This window comes from Saccopteryx leptura, chromosome X, assembly GCF_036850995.1.
Source record: "Saccopteryx leptura isolate mSacLep1 chromosome X, mSacLep1_pri_phased_curated, whole genome shotgun sequence".
NCBI classification, from domain to species: domain Eukaryota; kingdom Metazoa; phylum Chordata; class Mammalia; order Chiroptera; family Emballonuridae; genus Saccopteryx; species Saccopteryx leptura.
Window position 1 is genome coordinate 37,599,774 of NC_089516.1, and position 19,263 is coordinate 37,619,036.

Below are 19,263 nucleotides of genomic sequence, written 5' to 3' on the forward strand. Positions count from 1 at the left end.
AAATTTAGGCCTATGGTACAAGTAATCTGGTTTTTACTAAGAGATACCCTTATGAAAACAAAAAGATAAGCAATGGTTAATTAGTGATGCAAATTATAATCTCAGTTTCTCATTTGAGAAGCCAGCCATTTGAAAATATTTTTAGATGTCTCATTTGAAGATTCTTCTGCTGGGATCTAAGGAGGAAGTTACAACCTGATAGATTGCAGAATGAATGTCTCTGGTGATTTTTCTGCAACAAGCATAGAGATTGTCCATATACGAGTTGTAAATTTTCTGAAGTTTATATTAAGTTGCCCACATTTGCTTGCATGGCTTTTGAAAAAGGACAGTTTTTTTTTAGTTCTTGATTGTAAGTCATAAGTGTGGGAGAAACATTAAAAATGTTAGTTTAGAGAGTCAGCCATATGTTGCAGGATATAAGAATTATAGATCCAATCTAGTTTATAGGTAGGAAAAAATAAACAAATTTCAAAAGATAGCAAACAGCAACAGAATCTAATGCCCAAAAAGGTACATATTTTTTTCAAAATCACCCTCATTTTTACAAGAGAGAGCCAAATTAAGACTGAAGTTTTTCCAGAAGAAGTCTATTTTTAATATTGTTCTGCTATTTACATAGATGCATCAAAATTAGTAATTTAAATGTTTTTAAATCTGCTTTGCTAAAATTTTTCATAAGTTATCTTCAGACTGAATTTTCAAAAGCCCCTTGACGCAAGAAAAGTGAAGGCAAGGACTTGCCATTAGACTTTTACCCTAATACCTACAGATTAGCTTGAATTCCCTTCCTCTCAAGATCCCTGAATATCTTGACTTTCCTGTATCTGCCAAGAAGTGACCTTTCTTACTCACTTGGTAAGGTTGCTGGGGATCCTGTAAGGAAGTGACCAGGTGGATACACTATGTCTGTAAGGGCTTTACTGGTCTACATAAGTCAAACTTAGTTCCTTTCAACTATTTGGTCATATCTGAATCTATGCATGTCTCTTTTAAAGATGATATTCCAGTAAAAGCTTTTGTAATACAACTAGTTTCCAATTATGTCCTGTTATAAAGAAAAACGATTCTTATTAAACTTATGTAAATAACAATATTTCCATATAAATAGAATACTCACACAGAGTTTCTGAATTCTGGAGAAATCAAGTAGGGAGAAAAAAGTAAATATTTCAATATTGCTTGCAAAGGTATAAATTAGCAAAATGTGCTAAGTAATAGGTAGCTTAAGAGAAACAGTTTTCTTACACCAGGAAAAGATTAAAGAACCAGTAATATTTCAAACAAAATTCATAGAAATTATCATCATCTGTATTAACTCATCAGTCCTCTTATTTTTGTTGCTGTTGTTGCGCTTGATATTTTTTAATAGCACTTTTTAATCCAATTTTCCCATTAAGACTTTTGACCAGGCCTGATGATTGAGGGTATTGGGTTAGTGATAGATAATTATAAGAAATTTTCAAGGCTTTCCATCAAGGTTTATATGTTTTACTTAGTAAAAGGGGTGTCTCAAATACTAGAGTTTTTTGAAAGTATACCACAACTAGGAAACGCATTTTCTAAAAGTTTCTTTGCCACTGTGAGGACGTTAGCCTTTTGGGTGAATCTTTCAACCCATTTGAAAAACATACATACAGTAAAAACGTATCCAAAACCTATCATGGTGGCAGCTGAATGAAGGTCAACTTAAATGCACTATGGAAAATGAAAGAATGAAAAAAATACAAATAAAAAGTGCGTTTGCCAAAGAGCCTTGAAGGACTAATTGCTGTTTAGGGTTTTCCATAGTATTAATTAGTTTACAGCTATTGTTTACCTGTCATAGTTTATCTGGTTTAGTAACAAACTGCTGCCATGTTAAAAGGTAGTCAGGCACTGAGGGATTGTTTCTGTAAAAGCAGAATGGACTTCATCCACATGTGCCACAATCATTATAGATTTGATTGCTTCTGCCTTTACATGAAATTCAGCTAGGGCATTTTCTTGTTCCCCAGGTTCAGTCCTTTTAGTGTGAGCCTCGATTTTTAAGATAAACAACATCTTATGCAAGAACATATCAGACTTCCAGGAGTTTCACACATTTTCTGGAACACTTATATACATATACAGAATATTTTGACAAAGCTTGTTATGAAATGATGCTTAAGAAATTAACTAAAGTAAAACTAAAATATCTCAAAGACAAACACAAAAGGTTAATTCTGACTAGTAAGATGATACAGTTTTATTAAGTAACCAAAGACCTGATTAAGATGATTTAAAATACAGAAAATTATTTTGTAGAACAGAGAATTATTTCTTCCTTGGCAGAAAACTTTTCACAATATCTAATTAGGAACAATTAAAAAAACAACAACAAACTTTGTTCTACTAGAAGATGAAATAAAACTTACTCTCACCACTTCTATTAGACATATTAGAAGTCCTGGCCACAGCAATTAAGCAAATATATATTAACCAAATTGGGGGGGGGGGAAGTAAAAGTGTTCCTATTTGCAAATGACATGATTTATACGTAGAAAATCCTAAAGACCCCACCAAGGAAACTATTAAACTGAATAAAACAATTCAGTAAAGTTGCAAGATGAAATAATCAATATACCAAAGTCATAAAAAACCCATATTTTATACACTAACAATGCCTTACCTGAAAAAATTTAAGAAAAATATGCCATCTACAGTTGCATCAAAAAAATTAGAAATAAACTTAACCAAGGCAGTGAAATATCTATACAGTGTAAATTGAGAAACAATAATGAAAGAAATTGATGAAGGCACAAATAAATAAAAAAAAATCTATCTATATATCTATATCTATATCTATTTTTTTACAAAGACAGACAGTCAGAGAGGGGGATAGACAGGGACAGACAGAAAGGAACGGAGATGAGAAGCATTAATCATTAGTTTTTTGTTGCATGTTGCAATACCTTAATTGTTCATTGATTGCTTTCTCATACGTGCCTTGACCATGGGCCTTCAGCAGACTGAGTAACCCCTTGCTCGAGCCAGCAACCTTGGGCTCAAGCTGGTGAGCTTTTGCTCAAACCAGATGAGCCCTCGATCAGACTGGTGATCTCAGAGTCTCGAACCTGGGTCTTCCACATCCCAGTCCGATGCTCTATCCACTGCACCACCACCTGGTCAGGCAGTATCTATTTTTGGATTGAAAAAAATTAATATAGTTAAAATGTTCATACTACCCAAGCAATCTACAGATTAAATGCAATCTTCATCAATATTCCAATGGCATTTTTTACTTAAATGGAATAAACAATTTTAAAATTCATATGGAAACATAAAATACCCCAAATAGCTCTAACACTTCTGAGAAAGAAGAGCAAAGCTAGAAGCATCACAATTTCTGATTTTTAACTATATTACAAAGCTATAGTTAACAAAAGAGTGTTAGCATAAAAACAAACACATAAGTAAAACTGAATAGAGAACACACACACACACACACAAAACATGCGTATATGGACACCTAATTTTTGACAAAGGTGTCAAGAATACATAATGGGGACGTTTTTTGCAATAAATATTGTTGGAAAACTGAATATCCACATACAAATTACTGAAATTTATCTTAAACGATACATAAATGTCAACTCAAATGGATAAAGTTTAAATATAATATCTGAAAACATAAAATTACTGGGAGAAAACAGGAGAGCTCTTTCATATAAGTCTTGGCTATATATATAAGATCTCAAAAGCACAAGCAACAAAAGGAAAAAACAAACAAGTAGTACTACATCAAACTAAAAAGTTTATGTAAAGCAAATGAAACAAAATGAAAAGATAACCCACAGAATGGTAGAAAATATTTGAAAGCCATATAAACAATATAGATTAATAACAAAAAATATAAGAAACTTTAAAAACTCCAAATAATAATAATCCAGTTTAATATGGGCAAAAGAAACAGAAAACAAATCCTGAATACATATTTTTCCAAATACATAAAAATGACCAACATGTATATGAAAAGATGTTCAGCATCAATAATCATCAGGGAACTACAAGTCAAAAGCACAATGAGATATCACCTGTGATCTGATAGAATGGCTATTAACAACAAAAAAAATGAAATCTAATGATTGTTAATGAGATTGTGGAGAAAAGGGAACTATTATTGACTGTGGATGAAAATGTATACTGATACAGCCATTTTTGAAAATAGAATGCAGGTTCTTTAAAAATAAAAAATCCTTTGATCTAGAAATCCCACTTCTGGAAATATATCCAAGAAATAAAATCACTATTGTGAAGTGATATCTGCATTCCCATCTTCATTGTAACAATATTAACATTAACCAAAATAATAGAAACAACTTAAATGTCCATTGATGGAGTGTATAAACATGATTTATATACACACACACACACACACACACACACACACATATATATATAAATATATATAATAGTATTATTAACTCAAGAGAAAGAACAAAATCCTGCCATTTGCAACAGCATAAAAGAACCTGGAGTATGTTATGCGAAACTATAGAAGCCAGACTCAGAAAGACAAATGTTGCATAATCTCTGTTATAGGTGCCCAAACTTATACTTATAGCAACATCATCAGAGGATGAGTTGTGGGAGGAAAGAGAAGGGAATGCTGGTTGCCAGAATTTAAGAAGATGGAGTGAAAAAGAGTTATTACTGAATGAGTACAGAGTTTCAGTTTTGTAAGATGAAAGTATTCCACAGGTGGATGGTGGTGATGATTGCATAACCATATAAAATTCAATATCATTTAACTGTACATTTAAAGATGATTAAGATAGTAAGTTCTGTTATGTGTATTCTACCACAATAACAAAAATGTAACTATATGAAGTAATGAATTTGAATGTCATAATCCTATCACAACATGCATGTGATGATTAAATCATCACAAAGTATTTTTGTTAGTCTACCATAATAAAGTTGGAAAAGAAATTTAAAAAATACATTTAAAAAAAGCTGTTCTTTTGAAGACATCAATAAAATTGGTAAGCTTCTAGCTACATTATTAAGAAATAAACAAAGAGGACACAAATATCTAATATCAGACATGAAAGAGGGAAAATCACTACAGATCCTACAGATATTAAAGGAATAATGAGGGAATAGTATGAACAACTTTAGGTACACAAATTTTATAAAGGAAATAGACCAGTTGCTTGAAAGATAGTATTTGCCCAAAGTCATATAAAAATAGACTGAATTAGCCTATATAGATTAAAGAAATTGAAATAATAATTAATAATCTTCCAAAAGAGAAAGTTCCATGCCCATATGGGTTCACTGGTGAAGTGTACTAAATTTTTTAAAAAAGAATTATATTATTTTTCTAAAATCAGTATAAATCCCAACTCATCATACAAAATATTATTACCTTAATATAAAAGGCAAACAATATCATGATCAGAAAATTACAAACCAAAATCTCTTGTATACATAGGTGCAAAAGTCTTCAATAAAATATAAGCAAATTGAATTCAATAATGTATGAAAAGAAATTTACACCAAGATCAAGTGGGACTAATCTCAAATATGCAAGTTGACTCAACATCCAAATATTAGATAATGTAATCTATTACATGAATATGCTAAAATATATACATGTTCTTATTAATAAATGCAGAGAAATTGCATTTGACAAAGTCCAGCACCCATTGAGAATGATAAACCTTCTCAATAGACTAGGAATAAAGGGGAATTTCCTCAATTTGAAAATAAATATCTACAAAAAACCTGACAGCTAATGTCATGTTTAATGGTGAGAAACTAAAAATCTTATCCTAGTATCAGTATGTCCCTATTACCACTCCTTGTCAACATTGTACTGGAAGTACTAGCTAATGCAATAAAACAAGAAAAGACAATAAAATGTGTATATATTTGGAACGACTATTTAAAACTCCCTTTGTTTGCAGATGATCTAATAGTCTATGCAGAAAACCTGAGAGAACTGACAACAAAAGCAAAACAAAAACAGAAACAAACAAAAAAAATCCTACCTGGAACTAATAAGTGATTATAGCAAGTTTTCAGGGTACAAAGGTAATACACAAAAGTCAATTGCTTTTGCCTGACCAGGCAGTGGCGTAGTGAATAGAGCATCGGCTTGGGATGAGGAGAACCCAGATCCAGGTTCAAAATCCCGAGGTTGCCAGCTTGAGCACAGGCTCACCAGCTTGAGCACAAGGTTGCTAGCTTGAGGGTAGGATCATAGACGTGACCCCATGGTCATTAGCGTGAGCCCAAAGATAATTGGCTTGAGCAAGGGGTCACTCACTCTGCTGTAGTCCCTTGGTCAAGGCACATATGAGAAAGCAATCAGTGAACTAAGGTGCTGCAACAAAGAATTGATGCTTCTCATCTCTCTCCCTTTCTGTTTGACCCTATCTGTCTCTCTCTCCGACTCTCTGTCAAAAAATTTTTAAAAAAGTCAATTGCTTTCTTATATACCAGCGTGAACATGTGGAATTTTAAATTAAAATCACAATGACATTTACATTGCAGAAAAATAACTAAAATACTTAAACATGAATCTATAAATATATGTGCAAGATCTATATGAGGCAAACTACAGAAGTCTAACAAATAAAATCAAAGAATTAAATAAATAGAGAGATATTCCATGCTTGTGGATAAAGATTCAATATTGTCAAGATGTCAGTTTTTCTTAACTTGATCTATAAATTCAGTGCAATCTTAATGAAAGCCCAAGAAGATATTTTTAATAAATACCAACAAAGTGATTCTAATATATGGAGAAGCACAATACCCAGAATAGTCAACACAATTTTGAAGAAAAACAAACTTGAAAGACCGATGTTACCTGACTTCAAAACTTACTATAAAGCTACAATAATCAAGACAGTGTGATATTGGCAAAATAACTGACAAATAAATAAATTGTACAGAATAGAGAGCCAAGAAATAGACCTAGATAACTATAAGCAAGTGATCTTCGGCAAAAGAACAAATGCAATACAATGAGACAAGAGTTTCTTCAACAAATGATGTCACAAAAACTGGACAGTCACATGTTTCTAGACACAATAGTTACAGTCTTTAAAAAAAATTAAGTCAGAAAAGGCCACAGACCTAAATATAAAACACAGAACTGTAAGATTCCTAAGGGATCATATAAGATAAACCACAGATGACCTTGGGTTTGACAATGACTTTTTAGATACAACACCATAAGCATGCATGATTCATGAAAGAAGTAACTGATAAGCTGGATTTCATTAACATTTAAAACATCTGCTTTGTAAAATATAATTTCAAAAGAATGAAAAGACAAGTGACAGACTGAGGAGAAAATATTTGTAAAAGGACAGTTATTCAAATATAGAAAAGATTCTTAAAACTCAACAATAAGAAAACAACCAACTTGATTTAAAAATGAGCCAAAGACTTGAACAGACAAATCACCAAGATGATATACACTACAAAGCATATAGAAAAAATGCTCCACATTATATGCCATCAAGGATATACAAGTTCAAGCAACAATGATACCAGAAACACGTATTAAAACGACCACAATTCAGAACAATGACAATAGTTAATGCTGCCTAGAATATGGAGCAATGGAGTTCTAAAAGAACTCCCATTTATTACTATTTAAAATGTAAAATGATACAACCACTTTGGAAGATAGTTTGTGATTTCTTACCAAGCTAAACCAATTCTTACCCTACAGTCCAATAATTTTGCTCCTTGGTATTTAGCCAAAAAAATTTGAAAACATGTCCACACAAAAATCTACACATAGATGTTTATAGCAGCTTTATTCATAATTGCCAAAAACTTGGAAGCAAACAAGTTGTCTTTCAGTAGGTGAATGGGTTTATAATTGTGGTACATCCATACAACACAATATTATTCAGCACTAATAGTAAATTAGCTATCAAGCCATGAAAAGACATGGAGGAAGCTTAAACGCATAGTACCAAATGAAAGAATCCAATCTGAATAGGTTACATACTATATGATTCAAACTAAATGGTATTCAGAAAAGGCAAAAGTATGGAGATGATAAGATCAGTGATTTGGTTGCCAAGACTTGGGGGTTGGGAAAGGGAGAATGAATAGGTGAAGCACATGATTTTTATTGCAGTGAAGATATTCTATATAACACTATAATCATGTTCATATGTCATTATACATCTGTCCAAATCCATAGAATGTAAAACATCAACAGTTAATCATAACATAAACTGGAATTTGGGTGGTTATGATTGATCAATATAGGTCTACCAATTTTAACAAGTATACCACCCTGCTGGCCGACATAAATAATAGGGGAGTCTATGCATATATATGGGAACTCTGTATTTACACTCAATATTTCTGTGAACCTAAAATGGTTCTAAAATTTTATAAATAAAAAAATCAAAGAGGAAGAAAATCTTATCATATGCTACCTTGAGGACATTACACTAAGTGAAACAGCACAATTACAGAAATACCATGATTCTAGAGTAGTCAAACTCAGAAATAGAAGGTGGAAAGCTGTCTACCAGTGGCTGACAGGAGGAAATGAATAGCTTAATGTTTATATCTTAGTTTTGCTAGATCAAAAGGAGACTGACTGAATAATGTGAATATACTTAACACTACTGAACTGTTTAGTCAGAAATAGTTAATATAGTAAATTTTATGTTCATGTTAGCAAAGTTTAAACAGGAAGGGAACTTTAATACATTGTTACATGAACAAACTTTGAAGATGCTATACTAAGTGAAATAAGCTATACACACCACCACCACACAACAACAAATATTATATAATTCCATTGATAGAAGATACTCAGAGTAGTTCAATTCATATCAACAGAAAGTAGATTGGTGTTCAGAGGATGGGGGAAGAAACGAGTTGTTGCTTAATGGGTACAGTTTCAATTTGGGAAGATAAAAATGTTCTGGAGATGCATTATGTTGATGGTTGTACATTAAGTGTTTGTGAATATGCACTTAAAATGGTTAAAATGTTTTATAAGTAAGTATATTTTACTGCAATAAAAAGCCTTTGGTATAAAGTATAAATTTTGTGATACAATTTGCCTATCTCCTTATGATCTCCTCTACCTATCTCTTCTGCATGACCCCTCACCACTGCATCTACTTTTTAAATTTTTCAAATGTGCAATGTTTTCTCATCTTTGGGCTTTCACATGGTTGTTCTTATTGACATCTTCTATCCCTTTCTGTTTGCCTAGTTACATTCTTCAGCTTTATAGTGAACATGTTACATTGTAAACTGTCCTGTTTTCCTTTTGTTTTAGGAATTATATCTCCCTGATTCAGTATGACTCTGCTGAGGTTGTCAAAGAACCTCACCGTTCTCGCTTTAGTGGTGAGCATATAGTCTTCGCCCAATCAGAGCACCTCCTATGGCAGACAGTGATTCATCCATAAATTGATATGTGATCCAAACAGAGTCAAATTAAGTATTTTTTTTTAGTTATTTATATGGGGAACTGGAAAAGAGCTCCTCTATCCTGAATGTGTGATCTTAATGTAATGTAATCCTGAAGGTTCTGGGGTGCCATCTTTCTCAATATGAAGATGGCTTGGCTAAAAATAAAGTAAGTGAAGAAAAGCTACCTGATACTTGAAGAGAGATGTCTAAAGGCAACTTGAGCACATAGAACCAGCAGCCATGCTCTTATAACTTGTTCAATGATCAGTCTTCCTGGTTAGATTTAGCTTACTCACCATGATATTCACAGTACCTGGTATACCAGATGTCACATCATAAGTATTTAATCAATAAGTTTTGAAAGACTGAATTATTGTTATCTATGGGTTTATACCCATTCCACAATAATATAAATATTTAACAAAGTTTCCTTCTAGTATTTTTTTATGATTTGATGTATCATTTAAATTTATGGTACAGAGGTCTAATTTTCCCCATATGATCAGCTAGATGTTCTTAACCCAAATCTAATTAATGATTCAGCCCTTCCCTACTAATTTGAAATGCTACCTTTAAATTCTTAGGTAAAGCCTAAATCTGTTTTTGGGTTTTATAACCTGTTACACTGACTTGTGTATATATTTCTATGACAGTAATACATAGTGTAGTCAATGTATCTCTACTGTATTATTTAATGTACATAAAGATCCCCAAAATTATTCTTAATTTTTCATCGAATTTCTGAACAATTTTGAACTATGTGAAATATTGAAAGTTGCCGACTGAGATTTTCCCATTCTTATATTTTTCACCATAATTTTTATTAATGCTTTTAATTAAGATATCACATTTATTTGATATGAATATTTTATAAATGAACTGGAAAATTACAAGTCATAAGTACACCAACCATCTTGACTAGAAGAACAGTTAAGATGTAGAATAAGAACTATCATAGAACATATCATAGAACACATAAATACCATAGAAAATTTGAGAGTAAAGTGAAACGATAGTCTGGAAATTTATTCTTTTTCAAATTTTACCCCTTATCCCTCCACAAACACTTTCCTGGTATTTCCATACTACAATGTATAAGTGAATGGTCCTTTGTAGTTGGAAGAAGATCAAATTTTGACACATATTTTAGCAACATTTTATATTGGGAGTTATTATGAAACATTTTGTAAAAATTCACAATTTACTAGATAGTAGTCATACACAACTAATACAGCAATGAGAGACAAAATTTATTGTGACCTTAATGGTTTTATAGAAATTCAAAGTTATATAGTAGGGACTGGGTGTCACCAAAAGAGAGCACTGCTTGGCGGCTGCAGGGCCATCTCCCAGGCATTATTTGCTTTGGTGAGTTCACCATGATCCAGGTCATGGCCTCCAGTCTTAGAGGTCTACAGCCTGATCTTGTCCCAGAATTCATCCAAATCAGGAGATGGAACTATGCTGATTATATCATAATACTGAAAAACATAAAATGAGAAGGACAATTTATTACTTTAAATTGAGAAAGGCAATCATCATACACATCAGCTATATTAGTTAACAAACTATAGAAATGATCCCAGAAAGTATAGTCTTAGCTATATCAGTTAAGAAGGTAACATGTCACTTTCTGTTAGGCAGATTTTGATGGAAGTAAAATTATTAAGCTTTTATTTTTATCTTTTGAGAGAGAAAGAGAGAGAGAGAGAGAGACAGAAAGGGAGAGAGATGAAAAGCATCAAGTTTTTGTTGTGGCACTTTAGTTGTTCATTGATTGCTTTCTCATATGTGCCTTGACCTGGGGGCTCCAGCTGAGCCACTGATATCTTGATCAAGTCAGCAACCTTGGGGTTCAATCCAGAGACCATGGGGGTCATGATCCCATGCTCAAGCCGGCAACCTCCAAGCTCAAGCTGGTTAGCTCAGGTCAAGCCAGATGAGCTCACACTCAAGCCGGTGACCTCACGGTTTCAAAACTGGGTCCTCTACATCCCAGGCCAATGCTCTATCCAGTGCACTACTGCCTTGTCAGGTAGAGCATTTCTTCTTGAACATTAAGTTAAAATCAGAAGATGCTGATAACTGGCTCTTTGTGATTTATATTTGATGTATTTGCCTACACAATGAAGATCTTTCATGTAAATCAGTTATTTCCATCATCTTAGGCATCTTTCCCTGAGAAAAGTGTTGGGATGTCTACCTTTGTGGTTTTTTTTCCCCTAGGCCTCCATAATTGGTCACTGGTCCATTTCTGCCCATTTCTGCCCATATTACACCTGAACACATTCTTACATTATTTAGAAAAAATTGTATTTATTTATTTACACAAATGCATGATTATAATTTTACTGCAAATAATCTAAAAAACATAGACAAAATTACTCTTGCCACCAAACTTGTCTTTCTTCAGTCATCCTATCTCTAGAAAAACCACAAGTATCAGTTATATCTGGACCTTTTGCTATGTATATATATGTATACAGAATAAGTACTTTGAGTAAAATAGTTTTAGATAAGAAGTTTTGAATATAAATTATATCATACCATATATACTATTCTGCATTTTTTAAAAATCCACTTAATGTCTTAATAACTTTTTTATATTGAAATAGATCTATCTCAATATTTCAACTACTTCATGATATTATGTTGTATAACAGAATAATTTTCTTCCTTCAAAAGTGCTGTTTCATTATGCTCTCAAACTTGAAAAGTGACTTTGTATCATAGCAGGTGTTCATTTAATAGTTGGTTAATTTACTAATTACTATTCTGAATATATATTACATACAGAACATTATTCTTATCACTCAAGATAAAAAGAAACATAAACAATGTTTCTGACTTCAGAAAGTTTGCAAATCTGCTTTCAAATGCAAGAAACAGAAAATAACATTAAAATAATACTGACAAAAACAATAAAAATATATACATAACACATACCATATGGCAAGAGACAATCTGAGTGATAATATATTTAGTTGTTCATTTATTTAAAAGTACTTAGTACCCTTGTATCTTTTTTTATTACAAACTATGAAGCATATTTGTTCATATGTGGGAGTATCTCTATAGGCTTCATAAATGAAATATTTATCAAAGAGTACATACTTTAAGGTTTTGATAATGCTAAAATAATACAAAAAATTTTCAGTATCAAAAACTGAACATTTCATCACAGCCTTATTAAAATTGAAGTTTTTGGATTTTTTATTGTTGCAAACATGATAGGCTAAAATAGTGTCTCATACTGAATTATATTAACATGAGGAATAACAAAGTCAACTTAATTTATTATAATTATTGACCATCTCCATTATGTCTAGGAGAACTCTGTTCTTTTTACCATTTTTCAATCAGAATAGTGTTTTCACATTACTATATACAAGTGTTTTATATATTCCAGGAAGTAACAATTTGTCTATTGTATGTCTTAAATTTTATCACATTGTCCATCAGTTGTCTTCTAAATATGTGTATATCTTTCATCATATTGAATGTTTTATATGAAAATAGTTTATTTGCATATGTAATAGACATGGAAATAAAGAAAACCAAAGGAAATATATACAGATTATATTAATAATCTTCATTCCAAGTTAACAAAGGTTAACAGATATTAATAGCCTGAGCTGATAGTGACATTAGCAAGATGTTGGTACAGGCATTTTGAGTGCTCCCCCCATAACCCCAGCCTCCAGGCTGACTCTAAAAACCCTAGGACCTGACACACCCAGTGTCAAACTGGAAGCAGAAGCCAGTTTGTACCAGACAAGTTCCTACAGAGCCAGGATCCTGCTCCCCTCAGCATCTGACTGGCTCCTGCATAGTAATGGAGGCCCAGTCTCTACACCAGCTCTGACAAACCAGCTTCGAGACAAGAACTTGCAAAACCAGACATCTGGCTTGCCCCTGCATCAGACAGATTTCCATGGACTAGGCACCTGACCTCCCCAGTGCCAGCCTAGATGGCAGAAATTCAGCCTAAAACCCTGCCACAGAGGCAGAACGGCCTCATAAGATCTGTCTCCTGGGTGGCTCTTCTGTATCCTGACCCCAAATCTACAATTACACAAGACTGTAGAAGACCCAGCTTCTAGGCCAAATCTTGAGGATCCAGCCTAGCACCAGGCTTGTCCTTGCAGATCAACCCTTTGAACTGACACTCTGTGACTCTAGCCTCTTGGTTGACTTTGTGACTTCAGGATAACTCTGGAATCAAACTTATCCCAGAAGCCTTAGGCTCCAGGCCAACTGCCACAGAGCAGCTCATGGTCCACCTCAGTGCCAAACAAAACACTGCAGACTCATTTCCAGAATAATTCCTGTGGACTACAATTCCTAGCTGACTCACAAACGCAAGGCCCAAGCTCAACCCTATGGACTTTGGCACCAAGCCCAATCCTCTCATCCAAGACTATTCTCCAAAGACACAAGCTCCAGGTCAATCACTGGGAACACCAATGCAAGGCCATGTGAATCACTAATAATTAATAAAACATAAAACCAGCAAAGGAAACTAATAAAGGTTCAATAAGTGATTCTAAAGAAATGGAGATTTAGTATCTCTGAAAAAGAATTCAGAAAAAATCATGTTAAAGAAATTCAGTGAACTACAAGGAAACACAGAAAGGTAAACAAAGTTAAGAAAATAATTCATGAACAAAATGAGAATTTCAACAATGAAACAGAAACCATTAAAAAGCAACAGGAAGGTTAGAGTTAAATAATACAGTGACTGAAGAAGAATTCAACAGAGTGTAAACATCAGACCCAATGAAGCAATAGAATTGGTGAACTCAAATATAAAATATTTGAAAATTTCCAGCAAGAAGCAAAAAAGAAAAAAAGAATAAAAATGAGCAGAGAATGTTTATGAATTAAGGAATACTATTAAAAGAAACAATCCACTTATTATTTTAGTCCTAGAAGGAGAAGAGAAGAACAAGGGAGAATGCTTATTTAAAGACATAATGGCTGAGAACTTTCTGAATCTAGAAAGAGATTTGGACACCCAAGTTCATTAAGCTCATAATGCCCTCAAAAGTTTCAACTTTAAAAGCAGAAACTGAATAAAAAAGTTCCTTACATACAAGGGAGCCACGATAAGGTGGCTATTATTCCACTCTCCTTGCAGGCCATGGGAGAATGGAATAACATATTCAATGTGCTGAAAAAACAAAACAAACAAACAAACTCCTCCCCTGACAACCAAGAATACTTTACTTGGCAAAGCTGTCTCTCAGAAATGAAGAAGAAATACTTTCCCAGACAAAGAAAAGATGTGGGAGTTTGTTACTACTAAATTTGCTTAACAAACAATGCTAAAGGAAGTTCTTTAAGTTGAAATGAAAAGATGATAACATGTCAACAAATAAAAGTATAAAACTAACTGTAAAGGGAAGAATATACAGTCATGTGCCACATCATGACTTTTCAATCAACTACAAACTGCATATTCAACTTCAGTAACATAAGATTATAATGGAACTGAAAATTTTCTATTGCAAAGTAGTATGCATAATGACATCGTAATGCAATACATTATGTAGTTGTGGATGCTGGTGTAAACAAACCTACTGCACTGACAGTCATATAAAAGTATAGCATGTACAAATTATGTATAATGCCTAATACTTGATAATGTTAAACAGCTATGTTATTGGTTTATATATGATTATTGTAGAGTGTACTCTTTCCAATTATAAAAAAAATGCTGTCAAACAGTATGCTATGTTACGCCAGCAGCAACCTAATTCATCTTGCAGTTATATCATATCACTTAATTGCCCCATTTTCTCTTGTGCTTAATTTACTCGTGTCATTTTATACATTATTAAGCTATTACAGGCTTGTACAGTAGAAACAATAGGCTATACCATATAACCTGGGTGTGTAGTAGGCTGTACATCTAGGTTTGTATAAGTATAATCTATGATGTTCACACCATGGTGACCAACAATGCATTTCTCAAAAAGTACTCCTCTTTAACTAGTGCATAACTGTAGTCAAAATCAGAATATTCAAATATTGTAATGGCAGTACACAAATCAATTTTAACTCTGGTATAAAGGTAATATTTTAAAAAGTACTAAAAATTAAGCTATAATAATGTGCTATTGAATACATCATACATAAAAGATGTTAAACATAAACTGTGGGAGGAAGATAATTTAAATTGTAGAGTTTTTATACACAGTTGAATTTATTACCTTAAAATAAATTTATATTTATAAGATATTTTATTTAATCTCATAGTAATGACAATTAAAAAACTTGTAGTAGATTTAAAAAAATAAAGAGAAAGGAATCAAAATATACAACTAAAAGTCATCAAACCAGAAATGAAGACAGAATGATGAGAGATACTACAAGTCCTAAAATAATTTTTTTATTAAGTGAGAGGAGGGGAGGCAGAGAGACAGACTCCTGCATATGCCCTGGTGGGGATCCACTTGGCAAGTCCCTTACCAGGCAATGCTCTGCCCGGTTAGGTCTCAGCTCCATTGCTCGGCAACTGAGCTCTTTTAGTGCCTGAGATGATGTTGTGGAGTCATCCTCAGCACCCAGGCCAACTTTGTTTGAACCATTTGAGCCATAGCTGTAGGAGGGGAAGAGAGAGAGAGAGAGATGGTGGGGGAGAAGCAGATGGTTGCTTCTCTTGTGTGCCCTAACTGGAAATCAAACCTGGGACTTCCACACACTGGGTTGATGCTCTACTGCTGAGCCAATTTTTAAAATCATAACAGTAAATCTTTACATATCAATAATTAGTTTTAATGTACATAAAATGAAGTATAAGACATTCTTAACTTATGTTACACTGCAAAAAGAAAAAAAACCACATCCACATACATGCAGGAACAAAAGTGCCTTTAAGGAAACTATGGGAAAGCCTCACCCACAGATCCCCTGAACTGCCTGAACTGAACAATGCACACCACAATGACCCATGTGCCTCACCAACCCACATCCAGTGACCTATAGCAGGTTCCTTCTATGTGTGGCTGCAATGGATAGAACAAAACAACCCAGGAGATACAGTCTATACAGAAGTCACTTCAACACAAGGACATTTTTTCAAGACTTTTTCAAGTTGTCAAGAGATAACTATTTTGCTTAATTCATATAAACAGACATAGAAAGACAAACAAAATGAGAAGACAGAAGAAAATATCTCTAATGAAGGAACAAGAAAATTCCCTGGGGGGGGGGAACTAACGATAAAGAGGTAAGTAATTTACCTGATAAAAAAGAAAAAATAATCCAAGATGGCAACATTAAAGGTTGAAAGATGCTCCATTCGCCTCCTTCCAGGACTAAGCTGGAGTTATAACTAAATTTAAGAACAATCATCCTGTAAAACCAACTCAGGACTAAATGAAGAGGAGTCTATAACCAAGAATTCACAGAAGAAGATACATTGAGACTTTTAGGAAGTGCAGAAATGCAAAAAGGCTGCCTTTGCTTCTAGGAGCAAGTGGAGCCTGAGGGTCCAGAGGGACATCTCAGCTTCAGGGAGTATTTCCCTGAGAAGAGTTGGTCCTAAGCCGCAGGCTGGGTGCCCTAGCCGAAAGCACCAGACCTTAAGAGAGTTGCATTTGGTGGTGAAAATAAGTGAGGTTTCAGTCTGTGAGAAACAGATGGGAGATCCCAGAGATGTAGTAACCCTCTTAAAGGGCCAATACAGAAAATCTCGTTCAAAGCCACTTACCTTGGGATCTGGTGGAGGGAGGGCAAAGAGGTCTAGAATTGTGTGAGTAAAGTGTGAAATTGGCAGACTTGGGGAGAGGCACAGAGGGGGACAGCCACCAGAATCCCTGTGCTAAATCATTCTCCAATACCACAGTCAGCATCTTTCTTGGGAAGAGTAAACCCCTCATGAGGCATCAGCCTGGGTGAAAGTAACTGCTCTACCTTCGGGAATCTCTCTTGCCCAACTCATGGAGATTGGGTCCTGTTGAGAAGTGATGAACCTTAGCCAGGAAGCAGCAGGCTGAAAATACTCAGGGGATGACAATGACTCAGCTATCTGACATTGAAACTGAAACTTTTACTCCCACTTTCCTGAAAATATGACTAGTGCTTCCGCTCCATGAGAGATTCAGTAGAAACTTTCAGGACTGGGGGCAGACTAAATCTCTGGGTTCCAGAGGCCACACCCACCATATACTTCAACTGGACGCATCTTACTGAGATCTGTGAAAAGATTCAGGAAAGACTGACAACTGGGGCCTTAGGGTGTATACCACACCCATAACCTTTCTTGATGCCTGATTAGCTCCAGCCTCTACACTTCACTAAAGGTTTTCTTCAGGGGCCAAAACTAACAGGCAGCCAGCAGACAGAAGCAGGAGGTGGATATCAGGGAATCTTGGGTTTTTTGTTGACCTGCCTCCATGTCTGGTGCTAGTAAAAGCAAACTTAGGTATGCAACTTAGTTTATTGTGCAGCTAGAACCAGCAGAGCCAGCCACCAACTCTGGATTATTTATAGCTCTAAAAAGATTGCTGAGGGCCAGGCACAGGCACTTACACTGAACTGCACCAGGTTCTCTTCTAAGAGACCCAGAACCAACACATCCAGTGGTCAGCTAGAGACAGCATCAGAGGATACAATCAGCAATACTAGCAGCATATTGAAATGGAGAGCTCAGCAGGCAAAAAAATCCAGCTAAAGCATATTCCATTCTCTGTGGTCAGCCCCATGCATGCATTGAACAAGTTAGGGCTTCATAGTCAGCCGATTGAAGTCCCGGATACTCTGTTCCACTGGGCTAAGTTCCACAGGGGAAAGGAGAGAGGCTTAGAGCTCAGACATTCAAAGTGTGAGTTCCTTGGAATTTATTGTTCAGACTTGTTGAGGGGCTTAGAAACCTTCTGGGGGAAAGGTCACAATTCAGACCAAGAAGAAAACTCTCTCAATCTTCTTCTCTGAGACCAGTCAGAAATAGCAAATATGACATCTGAAATGACAACTTCACTAGAAGGAATCAAAAGCAGACTAGAAGCAAAGGCTCAAATCAGTGATTTAGAAGACAAAATAAATGTGATCACAGAAGCAGAGCAGCAATAAGAAAAGAGGCTCAGGAAGGCTGATGAAATTCTAAGAGATCTCTGTAACAGCAACAAGCAAAACAACATCCAAATCCGAGGGGTTCCTGAAGGAGAAGAGAACAAAGGGTATAGACTTGTCTGAAGAAATCATAACTGAAAACCTCTTAAACCGATGAAGGAAAGAGCCACATAAGTTCAAGAAGCACAAAGAGTCCCATTCAAGATAAACTCAAAGAGGCCCACACTAAGACACAATTAAAATGCCAAAGATAAGAGACAGAAAAAAATCTTAAAAATTACAAGAGAAAAGCAATTAATTACCAACAATGGAGCCCCCATAAGGCTGTCATCTGACTTCTCAACAGACACACTTCAGGTCAGAAAGGATTAGTAATATTCAAAGTGATTCAAAACAAGAACTTACAAATACAACCAAAACTACTCTATCCAGCAAAGCTATCACTTAAAATTGAAGGAGAAATAAAGAGATTCCTAGACAAAAAAACAAAACAAAACAAAAAAACAAACTCCAGTAGTTCATTACCACCAAACCAGCATTGCAAAAAATGTTAAAGTGCTAGCTATAAGAGGAAAATAAAAAAGAAATCAAGAGGAAGAGGAATATAAGTTTAATGAATAAAATGCCAATAAATAAGTACATATCAATAATAACCTTAAATGTAAATGGATTAAATACTACAATCAGAAGACATAAGGTCACTGAATGAATAAGAGAACCATGGCCCATGTATATGCTGTCTACAAGAGT

At 34.4% G+C, this 19,263-nt stretch overlaps 1 protein-coding gene across 4 annotated transcripts in view; it reads right to left on the reverse strand.

Annotated features, from left to right (window-relative positions):
* Positions 1 to 9,279: 9,279 nt before the first annotated feature.
* The window catches only part of NBDY (negative regulator of P-body association), a 49,738-nt gene continuing 39,754 nt past the window's right edge, over positions 9,280 to 19,263 (reverse strand). For all 4 annotated transcript variants that reach the window (XM_066357643.1, XM_066357645.1, XM_066357642.1 and 1 more), the window contains one exon: positions 9,280 to 10,916. The gene's annotated coding sequence lies outside the window, so the exon portion shown is untranslated. The remainder of the gene's footprint in view (positions 10,917 to 19,263) is intronic.